The sequence below is a fragment of the Rhinolophus sinicus genome, linkage group LG01 (genome assembly GCF_036562045.2).
Source record: "Rhinolophus sinicus isolate RSC01 linkage group LG01, ASM3656204v1, whole genome shotgun sequence".
NCBI classification, from domain to species: Eukaryota; Metazoa; Chordata; class Mammalia; order Chiroptera; family Rhinolophidae; genus Rhinolophus; species Rhinolophus sinicus.
The window spans coordinates 67,472,748-67,497,142 of record NC_133751.1 but is presented as its reverse complement, the minus strand read 5'-3'; the positions used below and the strand labels follow the sequence as shown (position 1 = coordinate 67,497,142).

General features: G+C 35.0%; 1 protein-coding gene across 9 annotated transcripts in view; it reads right to left on the bottom strand.

The window, feature by feature from the left end:
* The window catches only part of ZBTB20 (zinc finger and BTB domain containing 20), a 779,143-nt gene that overhangs the window by 554,116 nt on the left and 200,632 nt on the right, over positions 1-24,395 (bottom strand). For all 9 annotated transcript variants that reach the window (XM_074331585.1, XM_019734851.2, XM_019734862.2 and 6 more), the window contains one exon: positions 20,366-20,410. The gene's annotated coding sequence lies outside the window, so the exon portion shown is untranslated. The remainder of the gene's footprint in view (positions 1-20,365; positions 20,411-24,395) is intronic.

Here is a 24,395-nt window from a genome sequence, read left to right as displayed (position 1 = left end):
TAATCAGGGATGTTCCTAAAAATGTATGCACAATCATATTCATCATAGGTTGATTTTAATAGAAAAACTGGAAGAAACTTACATGTCCGAGAATAAGAGATCAGCTAAATTATTATAACACATCTGTTGTATGGAATACTATATAATCAATAAAAAAATCACGCTACCGAATAATTATTAACAGAAACAAATGTTCACAATATATTGCTAGTTAAAAATTCAAAACTCACAGTCACGCATAGAGTATAATTCTATGTTTTTGCATGCACAGACACATACACACATGAAAATATTGATGGACTTTTTTCTAAATAGTAATATTAATAGTAATTAATATCAAGTGTGATTTTATTCTCTTCTTTCTGCCTTTTTGTGTTTTCTAAATAGTTTTACCATGATAGTGCATTACTTTTATAGTAGAAAAATGAATGTCCAATTAAAAGTAAAGAGCATAAAGGAAAGAGCTAAATTATATTTACTCATTTCTCTGCCCAACTTAAAGATTTCATATTTCACCTGTCTTAACTTCTCTCCTTGTCAATTCCAATCATACTACAATAGATGTGAAACTCAGTAATGTTCTTTTATTGCTAAATATTCAAGTTTTCTAACTGAATGGATTGTTTACTCATTTACAAACCTTACAAAGGTGTCAGCCATCAAACCCCTGAAGTCTCCAAGCTGCTTTTTATGCTTAAAAAACCATACAAAGTAATTGCCTTTTAGTAATGATGAGGACTTGAAGTGAACTTTTCAAGGTACAAATATATATATCCATCACCTGGCTATTGCATCCTGCTTAAATAACAAGGTTCACATTTTGACTTTATTTGTACAGTTATAGGGTCTTACTGATAAGTAAGAGCTTCTCTTAAGTAAGTAAAATTAACATTAGCATATGAACTGGAATTGCTGTTTAAAGTATCTCGCTAGGGGTTTGATTTATTCTGTGATACTTTCACTGATTTAATCATTGCTTAGATTATTAAAATATAAGAATTTATTCTCATAAGTAAAAAAGTTTCTCGGAATTTTTCTGTCATAAACAATAGACATTGATTAAGAAAAATGTCAATTTGGACATTTCAGTTCTCATTCTAGGACTTTTTTTATAACGTTAGTGCTTATCTCTGCCTTTCTAAAAAGTTCATGAGATAAAAAACAACAGTGATTCTTTTATTTCAAGTGATAAAATAAAATTATTTTCATTTTGTAAATAAATATTAATAAATTAAAAACATATATTACACAAAATACTTTTTTGTTGAATTAAAGATGTAAATAGTAAAAGACTAAATCACAAATGTACTAGAAGAAAATATGGGTAACTCTTTTGATACAAGTTTTCTATACCATAAAGGAAATGATTGATACATGCAGCTACATAAAAAGACCAAAGTAAAAGTAAAAAAGCAAACTGAGAGATATTTTAATATCTATTATAGAAAATGTGTTATTTTTCATAATAACAGATTATACGAATTAACAAAAGATTTGAAAAAGACTTTGTAGAAAAATTTAAAAGTATTTACAGACACAGAAAAATAAATACAAGTGGGCATTAAAATTGTAAAATTTTTAAATGTTGTTTAATCTAAAGAAAAAATGCAAATCAAAATCATGAAATATCATTTTCACTTTTCAGATTAGAAAACAAACTGTTAAAACCTAGTATTTGTGAGGATGTGGGAAAGCAGTAATTCTCACACACTATTGTTAGGTTTATATACATTAGAACAATGTTTTTGAAGAGAAATATTTAATAGCTATAAAAATTTTAATTATACAAATATATCTAGGAAATTATACCATATATATATATATATATATATATATATATATATATATATATATATATATAAATACCTACAAGATATTTAGAAGACTATTTATTGCAATATTTTTTGAATAGGAAACAAATTGGAAATAACCAAATTTCCGTAAAATAGATAGTAGTTAAATACACATTGTTGCATCCATAAAATGGAAATACTAGGTACTAGTAAAAAGGAGATGATATAGCATAAAATACTATACTATAAATATTATAAAATCTCTAAGATATAGTATTAAAAATAAAAGAAAAACAAAATACAAAGAAAACTTGAAGTGTGTGATTGCCTCTCTGTTTGTAAAATGCAGCCATATAGGTACATTTCTGTACATGAATACACTTGAAACTGTTTATCCTTGTGTACCATTTTATTTTTAAACTTATTACCATGTGCATGCATTTAAAAATAACAATTGCAAAAAAATGTTCCGTGTAGTGGTAAAAGTGAAAAGTATACTAAATGGAAGTAAAGAGTACTGCATGGCTCAATTCCTCCCTCTACACTTATCTAGACCTATTCAACTGTTTCCGTTTCCCCATCTGTAAAATAATTGAATTATACTAAAAAGATAATATGTAAATTATCTTATAGTTTGAACAGTTTGTACTTTTATGTCTTAGTAATCCAAAACAGAATAGTGGTAAAATATGTTTGAGACCCATTATCTATTTTGAGCATCGATAGCTACTATAATTAACAAATCTCTATTTGGTATTTTGTAGACAGATTGTAGTCGTGTCTTTATGACAACAGAAAACAACGTATATGCTGAAAGTTTTGAAAACCTGAATAAACTAAATTATCTTAAACACTATACTCACTGTATAAATAGTGCTTCTGGGTCTCAACTGTTCAGTTCTGCCCAAGTGTTGAAATATGCCAAACAAGAGTGATCAGAAATTTACTTCTATACTCACTGACAACTCCTTGGCTCAGGAGTCTTCTTGAATCGATTCTTTTGTTTTGTTTTTGTTTTTTGTGTTTTTTTTAATTGGGAAACTGTGTTTTTCCAGGGCCCATCAGCTCCAAGCCGTTGTCCTTCAATCTAGTTGTGGAGGGCACAGATCAGCTCCCAAGTCCAGTTGCCATTTTCAATCTTTAGTTACGGGGGCACAGCCCAACATCCCGTGGGGGAATTGAACCGGCAACCTTGTTGAGAGCTCGTGCTCTAACCAACTGAGCCATCTGACCGCCCCTCTGGTGGCTCAGCGACAGTTTCTTTGTGGTCTTCAATCTAGCTGTGGAAGGCGCAGCTCACTGGCCCATGCGGGAATCGAACTGGCACCCCTGTTGTTCAGAGCTCGGCTCTAACCAGCTGAGCCACCCGGCTGCCCCCTTGAATCTATTCTTGATATGTGCTCTCAAATACACAACTTGAGTTGAACAAAATGTCAAAATTGGTTTATAATTCAGGTATATACTATTGCCACAAGCACTCTTTAACAGTTTATGATATTCTACAACATTATAGTGCATGCTCACAAGTTATACGAAATACTCTGTAACTTTTTACTTTGTGGTATTTGAGGCTTCAGTGTGATCGTGACCTTCTTCCATTGTGACATAATATTCTTGTCGCTTGGATAATTGTTTTTAAAAGAAAAATCCTCCGTTATGGTTTGGATGACAAATTATGTGGTCATCTAAGTTACACAGAGTGGAAATTGTACACTGTGGTACTTCGGAAAAAGAAAGTAGTTCTTTCCTCTATTTCTGGTTCCCATTATTATATTTCCAGAATCGTGAAAATTTCCTTGATAAAATTCAATGGTATAACTGATAATGTGGTGTCATCAATGTGGTTTATAAATCAGAATGTAGGTAAAAGCCTATCAAAAGTCATACTGAGAGAATTTTACTCTACTGAAAAAAAATTTTTAAACCTGCTCATCTAAAATCTTAACCATTTCTGAAAATGTTATTTGTTTTATTTGTTTTTTAAATGCTCACTATAGACTATTTCCTGTGCATTTTCTTTTCACATAGTATCAGCCTGGGTCATGGTAATACTGTCATCTGTTACAGTAGCAAGCAATGGGAAAATAATAATGCCGTGAGTGCAATGTTGATTAGACACATTAAACTCAGGAAAATTCAATCAAATCTCATCAATTTCAATAATTTACCACCACATGTCCTTGTCTAGTTATGGATAAACAATTTAATTTTGAATGAAGCATTTGGAGAAATGTCTGCTGCAGAATGAAAGGAGAGATGAGAAGAACAGCTTTCCTATGCACAACTCAAATGGAGCGATAACTACGTATTCCTAAAAAGCTCAATGATAAACTGTGGCCTAAGAGACTAATACTTAAAAAAAAGATTAAATCTGAAACAGACTTATAGATACAGTGAACAAACTGATCGTTGCTGGCAGATGGGAGGGGTGTTGGAGGGCTGGGTGAAAAAGGTGAGGGGATTAAGAAGTACAAATTGGTAGTTACAAAATAGTCGTGGAGATGTAAAGTACAGCATAGGGAATATAGTCAATAATACTGTAATAACTGTATAGTGCCAGGTGGGGACTAGACTAATCGGGGGGGATCACTTCATAAATTATACAAATGTCTTAGCACTATGCTGCACATCTGAAACTAACATAAAATAATATTGAATGTCAACTGTAATTGAAAATTTAAAAAAATAAAATAAATTAAATTGAAAGATATACAGTTTGAACTTCTATTTTCATTTATAGCCTTGATATACAGTAAAAGAGGAAAAGAGATGATATTAGCCTTAGAAAAGATGATTTTCCACAGGGAGAAATGATGGTTCAAGAATTCCTGTGGCTCCTCTACCAATTCCTGGCCCCAGAGCGGACAATGGAATGGATAAGAACAGATGAGAGTAGCAAGGAATTCAGTGTCTCTCTTTGTGGCCAAACTAACTTTGGCTTTCACAAATAACAAGTACACAAAATTTTAGGGAGATATAGTTAAGCATCTTTAATCTACTCCTGAATGCTTACTATTGCCTTGTTTACTATCAGGATAAAAAAGGAGGGTCAACTGGTTGGCCCTGAAGCGGTTCTCCTGATTGTACACTGTTAACAGCTAACGGGACATGCATCCCCTCACCCTCTGCGCTAATGCGCAAACACCTGGTGGACACAACCCTGAGCAACCTATAAGAATACAGAAATCATTTGTGAAAAAAAAAAAAAAAAAAGAATATAGAAATCAAATTTCTTGTACTCTAGATCTTCCCTTGATGGGCTCCTTCATATTTAGTCAGCTCTTAGGTTCAAGCATTATCTCCTCAGAATGCTTACTTCGAAACTTTTTCTGTCCTATGAGCATACAATTACCGTGTTTCCCGAAAACGAGACCTAGCCGGACCATCAGCTCTAATGCGTCTTTTGAAGCAAAAATTAATGCAAGACCCAGTCTTATCTTACTATAAGACCGGGTATGATATGAGATATGATATGATATGATATGATATGATATGATATGATATGATACGATATGATTTGATACCGGATCTTATTTCAGACTAGGTCTTATTTTAATATAAGACCTGGTATAATATAATATAATATAACATAATACTGGGTCTTATATTAATTTTTGCTCCAAAAGACACGTTAGAGTTGATGGTCCAGCTAGGTCTTATTTTCAGGGAAACACGGTATGTGTTATCCAAAACAGAAGGACACCAGAAGAGCTAGAACTTAAAGGAACTGTTCTGTAGATAAGATTTGTCATAATTCATAGAATCACTCTAATTATTTTTAAAATTAAAATTGTGGCTTATTGAGTATTCTGAAAGAAAACACACCTGTAATATCCCACAATCATGAGGTGGAAAGGACCAACAAATGCTTCCAATTCTATTCCGATTCTTTTAGAAATGGCTCTACCTCACTCTGCTCCTTCTGTCCACCCTCACCATAACAGGAGTTTATTCTTTACTTACAGGAAGAGGAAAACATTTTCAACTGCCTGTGAATCAACTTAGGAGAAGCAGAAAGAATGCAGATTGGGCAGAGCTGAGTTTAAATTCTGTCTCAGCCACTTACTGGCTACATAAAGTTAGAAACAGACTTCTCTGATCTGAGTCTTGCTTTTCCAATCTGGTCCTAGACTCTCAACCTCCAGTTATCACGTAATGGATGTGTATTTTTATACAGAGGATGCCAAAAAAATGTATACGCATTTTAAGAGGGGAAAAAACTGTATTAAAATTGTAATACTCAATATATACCGATAACAAAAGATGAATACAACTCATGTGTATACATTTTTTTTGGCCAGATTCAAAATTCTCTAATAAATATCTTGCCTATGTTAAATATAGAGAGATTATCTCATGGTTTCAACAAGCAATCATCTAGCATAATGCTTTTGTCACTTTATGACACTAAATTTCAAGTTCATACTTGGTTTATAGTATCTGGAGATCATTATTAAAATCTTTTCTGTAACTCATGACTTAGGTCATGAGTAAAGTTATTTGAAAGTATGTATTATGCAATATATAAAAGTATGTAATATATAAACGTATATTTGGTATCTCACACACATGGATTCACAGAAAAGCTGGGTGATACCAATGTCAGTTTTAAATTTTGTACTGCATATGTGGAGTACTTGTCACCCTGTTGACTACCTACTCTATGCCTCAAGGCTAGCTTCTATAATGAAGAGAAGTTCCAGTAGTTTAAAAGAGTGTGAAAGAGAAGGACTCATAACTCAATTAAATCCATAAAAAAATACCAAGGTGCTACGGCAACAAATATTCTACAAATGTTAAACAGATAAACTTTGCCAACCACAGAGAGGAGAGAGGATTAATGTATGAGCATGGACATAAGACTTCCATAGATATTTTACAGTAAAACAAAGTGACTCTCTATAGTAGGTTAAATAGTGTCCTCTAAAATGTCATGTCTACTTGAAGCCTCAGAATGTGACACTATTGGGAATGGGCCTTTGAAGATGTAACTACTTATGGATCTTGAGATGAAATCATGTTGGATTGAAGGTGGGCACTAAACCCAATGACTGGTGTCCTTATAAGAAGAGAAGACAGACACACACAGAGGGGAAGATCATGTACACGGAGGCACAGTTTCAGGTTACGCTGTCGAAAGCCACGGAACACCTGGAACCAACAGAAGATGGAAAAAGCAGGAAAGGACTCTCACCTAGACCCTTCAGAGGAACTGTGGCTCTGCGGTACCTTGGTTTTGGACTTCTGGCCTCCAGAATTGTGAGAGAATAAATTTTTGCTGTTTTAAGCCACCCAGTTTGTTGTGTCTTGTTACAGGAGCCCTAGAAACTAATACCTTCTCTCTATACTCTCTAGCAGTTACATAAGTGTAAATGGTGACCTCAAAGGCCCCAGGTGATAGGAGCATACAAGGACAAAGAGAGATCAATGAGATAACTTACTGAGAGGTTGTAGTGATGGTTGCTAATAGCAGTAAGTCAACCTTAAAAGGAATATACAGCCCTCTTACTTGGAGTTGTTCCCTTTTAACTCCCATAGATAAACGTCATCCAAAAGTGATATAACCTCTTCTAATCCCATACTTTCAAGAAAGCCAGAAACTGGTCTTACACAGGTGTTGGTAATTTTTTAAAGAACATTACGAGATTTATATTTTTAAAAATCCCAGGTGCTATATTGACATAAGTAATTAATAAATACTTTATGATGGTACATAGTCAGTAGCAAAGTTATTCTTAAAATCACTTAAGTGAACATAACTTAAACCAGTCATCAAATGAAAAATTATTTATGTTGTTGAAGGACTGGATTCAGACAGTAAATACACCTATTTTTGATCAATGGAAATTTAAATATAACATCAAATGACAAATTTACAGGGGAAAAAATTCAATTTTCTTTTGGCTTAGGGCATATCCTAGCCTGACACCAGCAAAGACTCTAATAAGTATACATTGCTTGGCTTGAGGCATCAGACTAGCATGATTAAAGATTATGTTTGAACTGTCTCCAAGTACCCTAAATTAACCATTTATTAAAGTAATACTAAACCCAGCTGTCCTATTTGCTACACAAAGTTAAGACATTATTAAAAAGCAAGATTTTTAGTTAATTTTTAGATTACCTATTTTTTCTGTACATATTATCATGGACCTACACTTACTTAAATCTTGAAATTCAGAAGACCCTAACTCATTTACATTTTTTATTTTAAAAAAGTCATGACCTATAGTACAATCGTGTTTTGATACTCTTAACAAAAAAATGAGAATAATAAATAGTGTGAGAAGTTCAAATACTTTGAAGAAAATATATTTTGAGGAATGAAAGATCTAGTCACAAATTTTCACCCTATATTTATAGGAATGCATATATTTAGAAATTAGAAATTATTTGCATAAATTCCCTTAAAGACTCAAAATCATAAGGCTAGTCATGTAGATATTCATCATTAAATATTACATGTTCAAAGCAAGAAATATTGAAGGAATTCATATCTTTCTGGAAACGGCAAATGTCATTATTACTATTTTTAATCCAAGAGATGTATACTAATCACTATTAGTAAATAACAGTCATTTTTACTTGTATTTGAATTGTTTTTAGAGACACTGGTCTCCTAACACTTTATAAGCTCAGTAAGATGTGGACAATTAAGGTATTCCCACCAGGTGGGAAGTGAATATAGTTATGTCAATAGCTACAATTTGCACTGAATGAGTGAATGCGTGAATGAATGATTAAAACATAAAAACAATTAATGTTTAAAATGGATCATTATAAAACAGATACCTTAAATATATAAATTAATATTAAAAGTCATGTTACAAATAAGAATAGTTATTGAGGAGCAAATGATTCAAAAGTAAATATTAGTAATGACTAGGTTATGGAGTATTTCTAAAATTCTTGCTTCTTTTCAGATAAGTGTAATGCTCTATTCAAAGTGCACAATAAATGTGTGAGAGCTAGAGCAAATAATAAAAGTGACAGAGAAAGAAGGATCTATACAGTAGATCATGTTAACCATTTTATTACATGGTTTCAGACTACAATTGCAATGATGATGATAAAAGAGAAGGAAGAGGAGGAGGATGGAGAGGAGGAGGAGGAAGAAGAAGGAATAATTTTAATTTCAAAGTGCTTTTTTATATTGTCACCTCTAATTTTTAGATTAGCAAGCAGCCTAAAAGCACAGGCTGCCCAATATCTCATAGTCAATGTGATAACCCAGATCTTTTACAGGTATTTCTAAAACCCACACCCTTCCCAGTATGATGTATTGCCTCTTTGTTCCCTGAATCCAGAAATATGTAGTAAAATTCTTACATACTATGGTTAAAATAGAAATCCCCCAAATCATTATTCAGAGTGCCACAGCATTTATAAAAATAAAAACCATTCTTTAAAAATTACTGTTGTTATATAAACTTATAGAGGACAAAATCCTCTTTGAATCCCCTCAGTTCTTAATATAGAACCTTGGCAATGGGAAGGTGCTCCCAAAGCTATCGGGTGAATTACATACTATGAAAGAAAAGACTAAGAACTTACAGAAACATACAGAAGACTTAATTCAAATAGGAGTCTCAGTGAAGTTCCCTCTGCAGAGGTATTTTATAACAAATAATACTTCACAGGGTCTAGCAGAGGAGAAAACCATTAAAGTAATAATTACATTACTACTTACCTATTTACAACTAAGATCTACTCATAATCTTTGACTATATACCACAGAATTCCAAACTTAATTTATTTGTTGATATTAGTCCTCAGCCTGAAAATAATATCCTCTCTCCTTTTTAGTTACTTAAGTCCTAAGTTTCTTTTTTTTTAAGGCCTAGCTCAAGTCCCATTTCTTTTTATTTTTTTAAATAATTTTTATTAAATTTATTGGGGTGACATTGGTTAGGAAAATTATATATGTTTCAAGTGTACAATTCTATAATACATCATCTATATATTGCATTATGTGCTCACCATCCAAAATCAGTTCTCCTTCCATCACCATATATTTGATTCCCTTTATCCTCTTTTAACACCCACCTACCTCCTTACCCTCTGGTAATCATTAAACTGTTGTCAATGTCTATGATATTTTGTTTGTTTGTTTGTCCTGTTCATTTGTTACTCTCAGTTTTATATCCCACATGAGTGAAGTCATATATATATAGTTCTCAACCTATTCTGACTGACTTATTTTGCTTATCATGATAATCTCAAGATCTATCCATATTGTCGCAAATAGCAGTATTTCATTTTTTCTTATGGCTGAGTAATATTCCATTGTGTGTGTGTGTGTGTGTGTGTGTGTGTGTGTATATATATATATACATACATATATATATATACATATATATATAATTCTTTACCCAATCATCTATCAGGGACACTTTGGTTGTTTCCATGCCTTGGCCACTGTAAATAATGCTGCAATGAACATAGGGGTACATAGGAGATCGGAAAATTAACTTTGCAAATTCATCCTAGAAAAAATGCCACATACCTCATTGCTGAATATCACTATGGTCACCTTCAAAGTACTCCCCTTGGGAAACTATGCACCGACGGCAGCGCCTAGTTCACCCTTCAAAGCAATTTTGGAACTCTTTTACTGGAATGGCCATCGGGGCTGTCATCGTATTACCCTTGATGTCCTGAATGTCATCAAAATGTCTTCCTTTCAATATTTCCTTTATCTTTGGGTGAAGAAAGAAGTCACTGGGGGCCAGATCAGGTGAGTAGGGAGGGCGTTCCAATACATTTCTCTCTTTACTGGCTAAAAACTCCGTCACAGACAGTGAGTGCCATGTGAGCTGGTGCATTGTCGTGATGAATTGTTGGCAAAAAGTTCAGGTTGTCTTTCACGCAGCCTTTTCAGCACTTCCAAATACTAAATTTGGTTAACTGCTTGTCCAGTTGGTACAAATTCATAATGAATAATCCCTCTGATATCAAAAAAAAGGTTCGCAACATCATTGCAACAAGTTCGCGAACTTAATTGTGACCTCGTATATCTTTACAGATAAATGTTTTCAGATTTCTGGGGTAGATACCCAGAAGTGGGACTGCTGGGTTGTATGGTAATCCTGTTCACAATTTTTTGAGGAACCTCCATACTGTTTTCCATAGTGGCTGTACCAATTTACATTCCCACCAGCAGTGTACGAGAGTTCCTTTTACTCAACAACCTCTCCAAAACTAGTTACGCATTACTTGTCTTGTTGATGATGCCATGTATCCCTGAAAATAAGTCCCAGTTAAGATCAACAGCCAGACGGACGCATTTAGTTTGTTATGACGATGTTCCAGAAGAAGATGACATGACTGTATTTGAATAAATGTAGATTGTTGTTCATGAAAAAAATAAGACATCCCCTGAAAATACGCCCTAATGTGTCTTTCAAAGCAAAAAGTACTATAAGACCCGGTCTTATTTTCAGGGAAATACAGTATAAGACCTGGTCTTATTTTGGGGGAAACACCGTAGCCATTCTGACAGGCGTGAGGTGGCATCTCATTGTTGTTTTCATTTGCATTTTGCTAGCAGCTAGTGAAGTTGAGCAACTTTTCATGTATCTATTGGCCGCTTGTATGTCTTCTTGGGAGAAATATCTGTTCAGGTCCTCTGCCCCTGCCCCCCCCCCCTTTTTTTTCTTACTTGCAACTCACCAAACACTCTACCTCCACTGAGTATCTTTAGCATTTAATGACATTTTCAGTCATGGAAAATGAGTTTCATCTTGGATTCCAACTTCTATCAACTGGTTAATGGTTGTCTAACGCGTTGTTTTCAGCAGAATTCTGAGGTCAAGTTCTGGTTTAGTGGCAAAGAGAACCATGATGGATTAGTGATTTCCTTCAGAAGGGGAGAATGAGGATATCGGGTCTAGAACATTCATTTTACAACAGTGCATGAGTTTTTTTTTTACTTTTATAGTATGCATTTGACACCAAATCTAGGTTTAGAGCATGCATTTAACACTGAGATTGTCATGTATATAAATAAATTATATATGTAATATATTAATGTATATTATATCTCAAGTATACCATAAGATTCTCTTAGTCAAGGACCATATATGCCTCTTTATGTTCATAGCATCTAGCCATGCCTTGCAAAACAGGGATCTGCTGATGGTAATGACACTTTTAGAATTCATTTATCACTATTATTCATAAACTCCATTTCTTTCTGCTTTTCTCAAAAGATTACCAACATCAAACCCATTTTAAAGGAACTTTGTAAAATAAACTACAAAATTTAAGTCAATATGTTGCCTTTATCATCTCCAGGTTCAAATTAAACATTAGGAAGTAATATTTAAGAATTAAATATATGCCTACTGAATAATATAGTGGAACAAAGACAAGTTAAGGTAAACAAGCATTTTTAAATGGATTTAAACCTTTTTTTAAAAAAAAAAAATTCCAAATCTATATCCTTTAAAACATATTTTATATATTTACTATGTCTGAGAATTTTTATCCTTTTTTTAATAGACTGCATCTCCTTGCCCATAGTAAGTGTTGAAGAAATCCGTGTCGATTAGTTTAGAATTACACTAGAGGTATAGTTCCATTTTACATTCCCCCCGCTAAGCAAATGTATTTATCATATTCCATAACAGCTCACAGTTTGTTATACATTAACTGCTCATTCTCTGTGCCAATAAGACTGTGCTGGAAGAGCAAATGAATTTGGTGCTTTCATTTAAATGATTCTGCAAACCGCAGGCTACCCAGTTGTCTAATGATAAGAGCCCCAAAGCCACCTGATCACCATTACACTCCCTTATTTTTTTGGACTAGCATGGTCAGTACTGTCAGGATCTCAATACTGAGAAGAATGAGAAGGAAAAGTATACCTCAGCCATAATCATGAAAAGGGGTTGTATTCATCCAGGCACCAATGATGATGTGGCGAGATTGGAAGGAGAATGGAATATAGGATCTGAAGTGCTTTATCTGCTCCAAGACCAACGCTGGTTTTGGCACTTCTCTCACTCTAGTGAGTTGCAAAAAAACAAGCAGGTGCTAGCAATCTGAGAGACCACATGCCAGCTACAGCTGCTTCAAACTGATTCAATTACATCTGCCTGAATAGTCCCAGGACATCAAACCAGTTGAAGAGATCCATAGGTTGCAAGGAGACCTAGTCCTGGGACAACCACCTGCAAATCTCCAGGTTTGGATATATGTGATCATTCTACCCCCAGTCACAGGAAAAGAGACAAGGGAAGATGTAATTTTAATTCACTTTAAAATTAAAAATTGGTTGGATCGAGCACAAAAGGTCCCCTTGAATCATCATATTTAAAATCTCACAGTAGCGGAAGTCTTAAGGATACCTTCAAACAGCCTGACTCTGTGAGAACATTTCCCAAATCACTGGGTACAGCACATTTACAGAACATGCTCTTGGGATCCGGACTTCGCTCCAAACCTTGTTTGTACAAAAAGGGGCCAAGCAGCTGGGAAATTCTGGAGTGGAGTGTGTCCTCATTAGTTCCCATCTGCCACCAGAACTCAGCTCATGGCAAGTTTGGCTAAGTCCTGGTGTACTCAGGTCCAAATGTGGGTCAGTTTTAATTACACTATACAGAATTCAGTGTGCAGTTTTTAAATCCTTATTATACAGCACAGAGGAATGGGCAGCTCTCCAGCTAATCAATTTTTTAAAAGTACATATATAAAAATTTTAAACCAGGCTAGACAGACAGTGGGTGGGGGAAAAAAGTCTTATAAATGAGTACAAGGATTACTTAAGAGAATTATTAGTGAAATTGGGTCATGAGCAAGTCCTGCTTTAAAACTTCAAAGTGAGAAACAAACTGTTCCTTTGGTGAGATAGGGAATTTAAATAAAGTGCACAGCGCCCCTTGCTCTTTAGGTGAATGAGCAACAATAAGGGTGTGGCCGGTTTAGAGGCCACAGCTACAGGAGCACTAGCTTCCACATCAGCACAGATATCCCCTATTTTGTCATTCTTCAATAGTTCTCGCTCATGGAAGGGGCTGTCAGAAAGGAAAATCACAAACTCCCTGTTCAAAGTAAACAACAAAGATGAGGGAGAAGGAGGCGAGAAAAAAAGGAGAGGAGAGCGGCCATGTGCTGTGTAGCAGACTCAGGGTGGGACTTGGCTCTCAATGCCATCCACACACACTGGGGCCAGAACCACCCGTGCAGTCTGTGTTCGGAATCCATCCTGTCTAAGAGCGTCATCAGGTGCAGGAGAGCCAAAACATTAAGACGTCACCACCACCACCGTCAGTGAAAAAATCAGGAGTGACAATGTAGGTAGTCACTATGGGGCATTTATGCAATAGCCTAATGCACCTTTTTTGATGGATAGAATGTCCTTTGGCACAAGCCCTAATGACCCCCACCCCAAAGAAAACAACCAAACAAACAAAAAATGCAATGCTCCAAGTAACTTTAGACTTTTGACTGAGTTGTTGTGAAGCTTATCCATTAAAAAGGTGGCATCGAATTCTGGATCAAATCCCAGCATTTAACATCTACTAGCTGTGTGATCTTGGAAAAATTGCTTATCCTGAATTTAACTTTTCTTAATCTGAATTTAACTTTTCTCACTTGTAAAATAGGGAAAATAACATCTCTGTAATAGATTGTTATAAGGATTATCAATAATGTATGTAAAATATCTGAAATATAAGTCACTCAATAAATGTTAACTATTATTAACCTAATTGTTATGAGTTGAATTGTTACACCACCCCCCCAAAAAAAAAGAAGATATGTTGGATTCCTAACCCCAAATACTTCAAAGTGTGACCTTATTTATTTCGAGATAGGATCTTTATAGAGGTAATCAAGTTAAAAATAAGATCATTAAAGAGAGCCCTAATCCAATATGACTGTGTCCTCATAAAACAGGGAAATTTGGACACAGAGACATATACGCATAGAGGGAAGATGATGTGAAGAGACACGGGGGAAGATGGAGGTTTACAAGTTAGGGAGAGAGGCCTAGAACCATCTTTCCCTCACAGCCCTCAGAAGGAACTAACATTGTCAAAACATTGATTTCAGACTCCTGGACTGTGACAAAACAAATTTCTGCTGTTTAAGCCACCCAGTTTGTGATACTTTGTAATGGCAGCCCTAGCAAACTAATACCCAACTAAATGAAAATTTCATGAATCTTTAATATTTACCTTGACTCATCATGGTCAAAACTGTACACAAGACAAGTCAACTTTATTCATGCTGCTAAGTAATGGTCTATCCATAAATTATCTAGTGCTTTTTCCCTTACTTACTTTCTGATTGCTGTTCAGAAAGATACTGCTGCATTATAAAAAGCCTGGCAGAAAAAAAAAAAAAAAAGAACTGGTTTACTATAATTAAGATCATCTAGTTTTTATTAAAGATAATTAAGGGGAAATCATATATACAAATTCACAAATCCACTTTTCTTCTGTTGATGGAGTTTGTATAGGAGGCTATCAGGACATTTTCACACACTAATTTTCTTCTCAAGGGAAAAAGACGGCCTTATACAGCCATCTACTCATTGCCACCTATGATCACTAAACCAGTGGCTGCATAGATTGTGACAACCTTGCCAACAGAACCACCTTCAGTTCACCAGGATGCATGTAAGAGTACATGGATTAATTGGCAAGTATGGATTCTTTGCAAGAGATTGGTTTTAAGAGTATCTGACTTTCAAACGAGGGGTGACAGTTGTCAGGAGTTGTACCAACTGTCCTTCCATTGAAAAGTACATTTCCCAAATCAACAGACCTTGTAGTGTATGCGATCATCCTCATCTTAAGTTTTTCCTTAAATAGCCCCAGCCTTCAACAGAAATGCAGCATGCATAGCTAGAAATGCTGAGTCTAATCAAACTGAACTAAGATACTCAACCACTACCATGAAAGATGGAACTTTGCCAAAATTAACTTTCTTAATGGGTGAATCCCATACTTCCCCCAAATTCTTTTACTACTCATCATAACCACTTTCATATTTTAACATGAGAAGAGAGAAGAAAATTAATATCTAGGAAAGACTGGTGGATGTCATGCACTAAATATTTTGCACACCTTATCTACTTTAATTCTCACATCCATCATTAAAAAGGTAGACATTATTATATCATAATTCAGATAAGAAAATTTGAGGCCTAGCAAGGTTAGGCAAACGAGATCATGTCACAAAGCTACTAAATTGTGGGACTGGGATTTCAGAGCATGTCATTTGGACCCCAAAGCTCCTAACCTCAAATGCAGGCAAGACATTTAGAATCCAGAGATCCTAGAAGCATCATTGGCTTTCAAGATGCTGATTTATTTAAGGTATTCACAGATTCCTTCAAAGCATCTGGAGTCACTTAGATAGTAAAGTCTTGCTAAACCTCACTTTATTCTCCTTATGTATAAACCAGTTATTCACAAACATACTAAAAGGCTTCAATCATTTTAGATAAAATTAATCCCATTATAAAAATACCTGAACTTCTTTCAAATTCCGTACAATGATTGCTTGTCTTACGCGTATGGTTAGTGTTCCACCAACTTGACATAGTTCATTTACTTCCTGTTGAAAATCAATCAACTCTCCAATCACTAGTAGGAAAAAATTTAACTCTAGTATTTTTGCACATGAAGTATCTCACACTAGACCAAGAATCAAGAGTTCTGGGTTCAAATCCTTCATCTCTCACCTACTAGACTGTATAGCCCTGACAAGTACATGAACTTTCTGAGTTTATTTTCTCACCATGTATAAAATAAAGATGTTAGATAGATGACCATTAAGATCCCTCCAAGTTCTAACACTAAATGATTTTCAGAATCTCTTCTAAAGCCCAGAAGCAGAGGTAACTTTGGATAGAACCTTTAAGACAGTGGTGTTCAAACTTTTTTCAACATTTTTCACCAATGGCCATATTCGGTAAAACACACAAACAGCCAGGCCACTCACTCGAGGTGAAGTATGTATTGCCTCACCTGGTTTATCTAAGTAAACTAAATATATTTTCAGTTTGCTGTGGAATTTGCTGTGGGCCAAAAAAAATGGATCGTGGGCTGCAGTTGGCCCGTGGGCCGCACTTTGGACACCCCGGCTTTAAGACAATCTGTGTGACAATGTCCAGACCAGAGTCAGTCTATTAGATGGTCTTTCTTCATTATCTAAGTTGTAGTCGTGGTAACAGTAGTGACAGAAATAATACTAGTGTAGCTAAGATTTATTGAACACTTGCTATGTACCAAGCACCAAACTAAGAATTTTACGTGTACTGTGTTATATCTAACTCAACACAACCATATATGAGGTAGATACTATTATTTTTCCAATTTTACAAATGAAGTAACAAAGGAACAGAAAGATGACATAACTTGACTGGGTCCATACTAACTGGTGAAGCCCAAATGAGCTCTGTTGACATACCTTTGTCTCCCACTAGCCTGTGTGCTCCTTGAGGGCAAGGACTTTGTTTTATTCAGTTAGCCTAGCACTGCATCAGGCAAAGAGTAGGCATCCATTTACTGTGTGGAATAAAAGGAAGGAAAGAAATGAGGAGGGAAGGGAGCAAAGAATGAGAAAGAAGAAAGAAATTACACCTAGACACACTATGCTCTAAATAAATGTTGAGTTTCTTCCTTTATTTCTTTAACCTTGAAATCACAAGGAAACCTGCAATTATGACCAAGAATCCTGGGGCTTAGAAATTTCTACCTCCTTGGGATTCCATACTATAATTTCTGGTACAAGTCACTGAAGCAGCTGTTGTTATCTGGTTTAGTATTCTAGTTAATACACGTTCTTGGCTCATGTCTTAATTTCTAATGTTGAGACGAACAGAGGAATATAGTTTAATCTTCCACACTAAGGTTTCAGAAAAAACACAATAATGTCTTTGCTATTGGCCTCTCATCCACTGATGTAACTACAGTGAAAATAAAACAACAAAACAAAATAAAACAAAACAAAACAACCACTGTTCCCAGGGGAAAGGTACTTCCAAGCCTAGCAGCACCCATGAACATCATCAACCAGTGGTACCAAATTTTGAGAAGCCTAAACAAGATGTTTTGATGCAATAGATATTGGCTCATTATGCAACCTCCCCCATTCTTATGACTGATTCGTGCCACACAAAGTGGAACTTTAGAATGGCCTGTGTAAAGCAGGTCTTAATTACCCTATTTTGACTCTATCTCTACTTGGCTTTATTGCTACTTATTTATAGTTAGAATTTTGTCAATAACAGAAACCATAATTATAAACATGTATACAGTAAACACAGGACCCATTACTTCTGTTTATCAAAACAGTTACAGATTTTTAATATGATCTGATCTTACTTGACCTGAAGAAAGTCAACATACATTTTATTTTTGTGTTTTCAGTGAGTTAGAGATGGGGAAGTGTGGGGGAAAGAGGGAGGGAGGGAGAGAAAGAAGGAGGGAGGGAAGGAGAGAACAAGTGATTGCTCAGGAAACCTACAGCATTAATCATACAACACAGAAGAGTAATTTATTCATATGTTGCAAAGTATTTCCAAGGTGACAAGTTCCACTTGACTTAGTCATTGATGCTTCACATTGTGTGTAAAATAAGGATAACATAAAGACTTTTTTCATAGTCAGTAAAAATGAATATAAAGCATATTGTAAATAGTGTGATGTCAATTCTCGATTAGAATGAGGATCAATTCTTACATATTCATTTCTCATTTTGAAGACAGAATTTATCAGTTGTTTCATTTCTGTCTAATCAACAGTATAAGAACTAAAGGAAGTCCATATACATAGAACCATACAAAACATATAATGAGTAACAAGTTTCTGGGACTCTAGCCCTCTATTTCTAATACAACCCCAGGCATGTTTTATTCATATATGCATTCATTTAACATTTGTTGACCACCTACTATGTTCAAAGCATTGTGTGGAAAATCCTCTACTTACCTTAGCACCTATGTTTCATACTTCCAAAGAGGTTAGTTAAATTCATGTTATGGTGATTTATTTTAAAAAAACAAAAGCAAAAACAGATTTAAATGGGTCAATAAATGGAAAAGGTACACCAGCTCTAAGACTTTATATTGCTAAATATTGATAAGAACTCCTTAGCATTTTCAATATGTTAATGAGAATAATGCCAGTCATTTGAATACATTTTCAATATCGGGAATTTGGGACTATCAAATAAATTATTTAACTAAATATTTCTTATGTTGAGTTGCAGCTTATTATATTGCATTTAACAATTTTTCCTAACTAGTACAGAATACAGTCTATAATAGCATGTCTATATTAAAAATGTAGATATTTGTCAGAAAATATATAGAGCTATTAACTAAAAGAAACATTATCACTGACAGCAACACTTGGGAAAATACCAGGTGACTAGACTTGATGAAAGCAAAGAATAATATTCCAGCCTTAAAAACTACATCTGGATTTTAGCACCTTTTCTAAGATCACTGTTTAATTTTCATTTTTTTCTCTCTCACTTCCACCCAACTGCCACAGAGACACATGCACAAATCAAGAAATCTTACAATATACCCTTAAATTTTCTGAATATGCCCCATGTGTCCACTAATAGCCAAATGCTTTCAAATCTGTTCAGCTAAATGGATCAATAACTACATCCAGCCTCACATAGTGGGGTTGCCAACATGGTGAAATTGAGCCAAACACAAAATGTGTCTACCAGGATAAAAATTATTATCAACCCACTTATCTGGAGAGATCTACTCTCCCCAGGTATCCTTTAGAGACGTTAACAGACACATTATCTAGGACAGTTAACTAAACAATATTTGAGACTCAGAATGAAGGATTTGGAGAAAATATTTGGGAACTAAAACCCATGCGTTTTCCCATAAACCAATGTGATAGTTCAAGGTCTACATCAAGTAAGTCTTTCAGATTCAGAGTACACAAAACACGTAACAGCACAAGCAAACTGCTAACATGCTTCTCTGTGTGCTCACTCGTATGACACAGCTGCAAGCAACAACTGAGCAGGTGCGACCAAGCTTTTGAGAATTCCTGCTTGTTGCCCAAGAACCACAACACCGCATGGTTGAGATTTTCAACAGGTGCAAACATTTTTTTTCCATTCCCATAGTGCTTGAGAAGTGCAGCAGACAGTACATCTGCAACCACTCCTTACCTAAAGCAACCACCACAGAAAACAAACTCAAAAGCAGAAGAAAAAAAAAGTTTGCAAATAAAGCAATAATGTCAAAAACAGTGCTTCTGCAATAATTTGACCCCACATCAATAGTCACTTTAATAGTATAGTTCCATAAAACATTCTCTACTGTTTCATCAAATGAATGCTTTGTAATTAAAATTATTCTGCCTCATCAAATCCAAGAAACATTTATTTGATTCTTACAATAGAGTAAAATGCAACGTATGTAGAAAATGTACTATGCTTTGAAACTGTCAACATTTATAAGTACTCAAAAATTAACATTTTCACATTATGAAATCTGTAAGTAATTTTAATACATAAAAATGCAATAACTTATCAGTTAATACATAGATTTACATAACTATGGTAATTCATATACATACCTGTGCAGCTATGGGGCACAGACAGACTTGAAATTTATCAGGTACCTAAAATGCAAAACGAAAATATAAGTAAACGTCAATTTTCTAAGTAGAGCCAGTATTATGCTAAGATAATTTCTGTAGAGAAGAAGGAAAGACTGCAGAGGTGAGTTATTTTATATCTCCATTTTCCCCAGAGGATATTTCAAAATCACCTTAAATTCCTGTGTGTGAATATACACACACATAGAGTCCCGTAGTAGAGTTATCAAAACAAGGACCATCAAGGGACTAAGGCTTACCATGGACTCTGAAACGAAAATGCTTTGACTAGAGAATGAGGCACACTTTGAAATGATTTTTTTTTTTTTTTTTTTTTTTGGTATTCCTCCAAGACTATTGCCTTCCTAATACAAATATAACTGCTACTCTAAAATGAAACCACTCAGATTCATCTGCACTCAGTGTAGTATATTGGCAAGGAAGAAAGTTGCTTTTGTAGAGTAGTCCATAAAAATACATAAATACATAAATAAAGTAAACTTTGAATGTTCATTAAGTTTAGTTTCCACAGCAAATAGAAATGAGATTGATTGCTACAAGAGAGAATGAATGCTAAAGCCATGCCAGATATAATGCCTCATCGAAACACTTGAGTAAACGCCAATGAAGTAGGTATCGGTATGGAAGACAACGTAAGTCCAGCTGAGCAAAAGTATGCAGAGTTTACAATTAGACCTGAACGCTATTTGCATGTAGGTGGAAACTGTATTGCAACATGCAGCCTCCAAACTACTGTGACTCTTAAAAATATTTCATAATTCTTTCTAAAAGCAAACTGAAGTGTTTAATTTATATACTTCTCAGCATAGTGAATGACAGTAATGTATTAAAATCAGTTGACCTAAATAATACTTGTTTAAGAGTATGTAGATGTAATAATCAATTTTGACGATAGTTTAACAAAACACCATCTCCCATATATTTCTGATAAATTTGTGAATTGCTAAAATATTTTCTGGAAAACTATTGGGTAATATGTATCAAGAACTTAAAGTTCAAAATCTGTACTCATTAATTAGTTCTAGGAATTTATCTTGCATAACTGAAAACAAACAGAGATTTATGTTAAAAAGATAATTTTTATGATAGAAAAAAACTAAAAGCAACCTAAATGTCCAATAGTAGAAAATGATTAAATAAAACATAGCACATCCATGTAAAGGAATATTTTGTAACAATCCACAAGATACTTTGTGGTTATACAATGTTACATAAACATACAGGGTACCAATTGAATGGACCTGATGAAATTGCATGGAAGAGGAAAAAATACAAAGAATACACACAAATATTGATGGAAGAGGAAAAAATACAAAGAATACACACAAATATTGAGTGATTATATCTGGAATAAGGTTATAGATAATTTTAATTTTTTCTTTCTATTTTCATATAGAGTTAATCTCTATAATAAACATTATTTTATAATAGGATAAATATTAGTCGGCAGGATAAAAGAAAAAAGTTATAGAGTGCCATATGGATATCATAAATCTAACCTTCCTAAGTGAAGTAAATTAATTCAGTTACACATAAAATCCACCAAGTATACCCTAGAGTGAGAATCTCATCCTCACTGCTTCCTCATAAGGGTGCAGCCAGGGTCTCTTTCATCCCACTGCTTTAGAATCTATACCAATAATTCAATAACACATTTTTAATCATTTTAGTAAAACTTCTCTAATTATGCAGAGTGAAATGATGGCAAGAACAACTTAGGACTGCAAATCTGTTCAACCTAGTACAGACTAATTTATTCACTAAGTAAACAATATTTACTGAGTATCTATTACATACAAAGTGTTGTTTGGCGTTATGACATGCTAAAAGATAAATCAGAACATGTATCACACCCTCATAGAGCTAACAATTTAAAAGGGCTAACAAATATATACATATAACTTCCTATTAATTTTACTGTGAACCCAAAACTGCTTTTAAAAAAGTTATTAGAAAACAAACAAAAAAACTGAAAAACAAAACAAAAAAATGTACATACCGCTCACATAAAGATGTAAACATATTACAATTTAAGGCATTTGTGACCTATCTGATATACTTTAAAGCATGAAAACATATATCAGGTTTATTCTTTTATATTGCTGGGCAAAGACTGATATTTAGGTAACAGTCAACGAAAAGTTGAGTACATGAATGTACATCACAGATAAAATGACCTAGTAAATTACTTTAGGTATTTAACTTTCTTCCTTAGGTGATCTACTTTCTGTTAATAGAGAGTTATATAAGGAGACCAGGTATGAAGGGGTATTGATCCAATCGCAGATGCCAGATGTATAAAACAGTCTTAGTTTGTCAAAGGCTACATAAAACATGCACAATTATTAACAGGCTACAGTTATTTATTGGCAACCAAAGTAAATAAGTGAGTCACTTGCTAACCCTGCCAAAAACACTGCTATAACCCCACCACCAGGGAAAGTAAAGGAGGATCGGAATGGATAGATGAATACTGAGGGGATCTTTAAAAACCAAAGGTGGTGGTGGTGGTGGTGGTGGTGGTGGTGGTAGTCGTCGGTTCCATTTTTGGTGTACAGATAAAATTATGCAGCACAGAGTTTCTCTCAACAGCAGTTCAATTTCCTTGCAGCTTGTAACAGTAATTGTCATATGCCCCTCTGAAGCTAGTGCTATGCGATGGTTCTGAGGTTCAGTCAGTGGGGTCAGCCTGTGTGAAGTGGCGCCAGGCACTAAGAAAGGCTATTTATGTGATCAATGATCCGTAGATCTGGGCCTCACAGAGTTCTGGACAGCAGCAGAGTTACGCGAGGTAGGATGGTGGTGAAGTGATTAGCTTTGGCTGTCAGACAAACCTGGGATCCAATTCCAGCTTCCTTTCTTCAGTGGTGTGATCTTGAGCAAGTTACATTTTCCCTGTCTGTGTAATGATGATCATGTTATCTACCCTAGAGGAGGACTGTTTGTGCGTAGTACATTCTAGGCGGATCCAGCACAGGGCCTGCTATAGAATAAGCACTGCTAAATGGAAGCTATTTGTTCTGTCCTAGTTGGAGGAGAAAGGAAGGGGATGCCGGTCCCTTTAAGAGAAGGGGCTAAGCTAAGCAGGGAGTCAGGAGATAGAAAGATGGCTTGCTCAAGACAACACTGTATCCTACAACTCATCCAAGAGCCAGTCATGTACAGGATGTTCCCAGAACCTCTCTGAATCAGAAAACGCTATAATAATATTAATAGCCATAATAAGCAACCTAACCAGCCTTTTTAAGCAGCATCTCTGTTACCGAAGAGGAAGGTAGGAGGATCTCAGTAGTAACATGCGCAGTAATACTGCCCATTTGCCTTAGTGAAAAATGAAGGGTCATTTTCCACACTTAACTGAAAAAATCAGAATAGGGAAAATAAAGACAAAATGAGTGTAATTGTCCAACCTGAGTCAAGCCAAAGTGTTGTGGGCTCCTTAACAGTCACTTGTGGGCCGTATCACCTTTTTATGTATTCTAAAGAGACCCTGCAAATGACCTGAGCTCACATATAATTCAAGATTTGCAAATGTAAATAAAAAATATTATAGTCAGTTTTTTCTCTCAGGGCTTTGAACACATAAATGAATGCATGCCGCTGTTGTGCTAGACCTTATTTCTGTTTTGGTTTTTTGGATAGCACAGATCCAGAACTGTTCAACGGTCTCTTCAGAATCCCATGCAGTCAGATAATCTCTAGAATTGTTTGGGTCACATGAGGACGAAGTTACTATCAGCACCATTCGAATGGAGATATACTACAGGGGATTTTTTTTTTTTTTTCAAGTTCTTTTTACGTCTAGGTTGGCCCAGGTGTGTTCCCTGGTGGGAACTGAGCAGGGCCAGCCCTATGTGGTGAAGTTTGGGGAAGTCTGTCTTTCCTCCCATGGGTTGGGCCTGGCTAGGGATGGAACAGTGGGTGCTTAATGGTGCTTCTGGATCCATCAATAAATCTTATAGCTAATTCACTTAAGGCACTGAAAGGG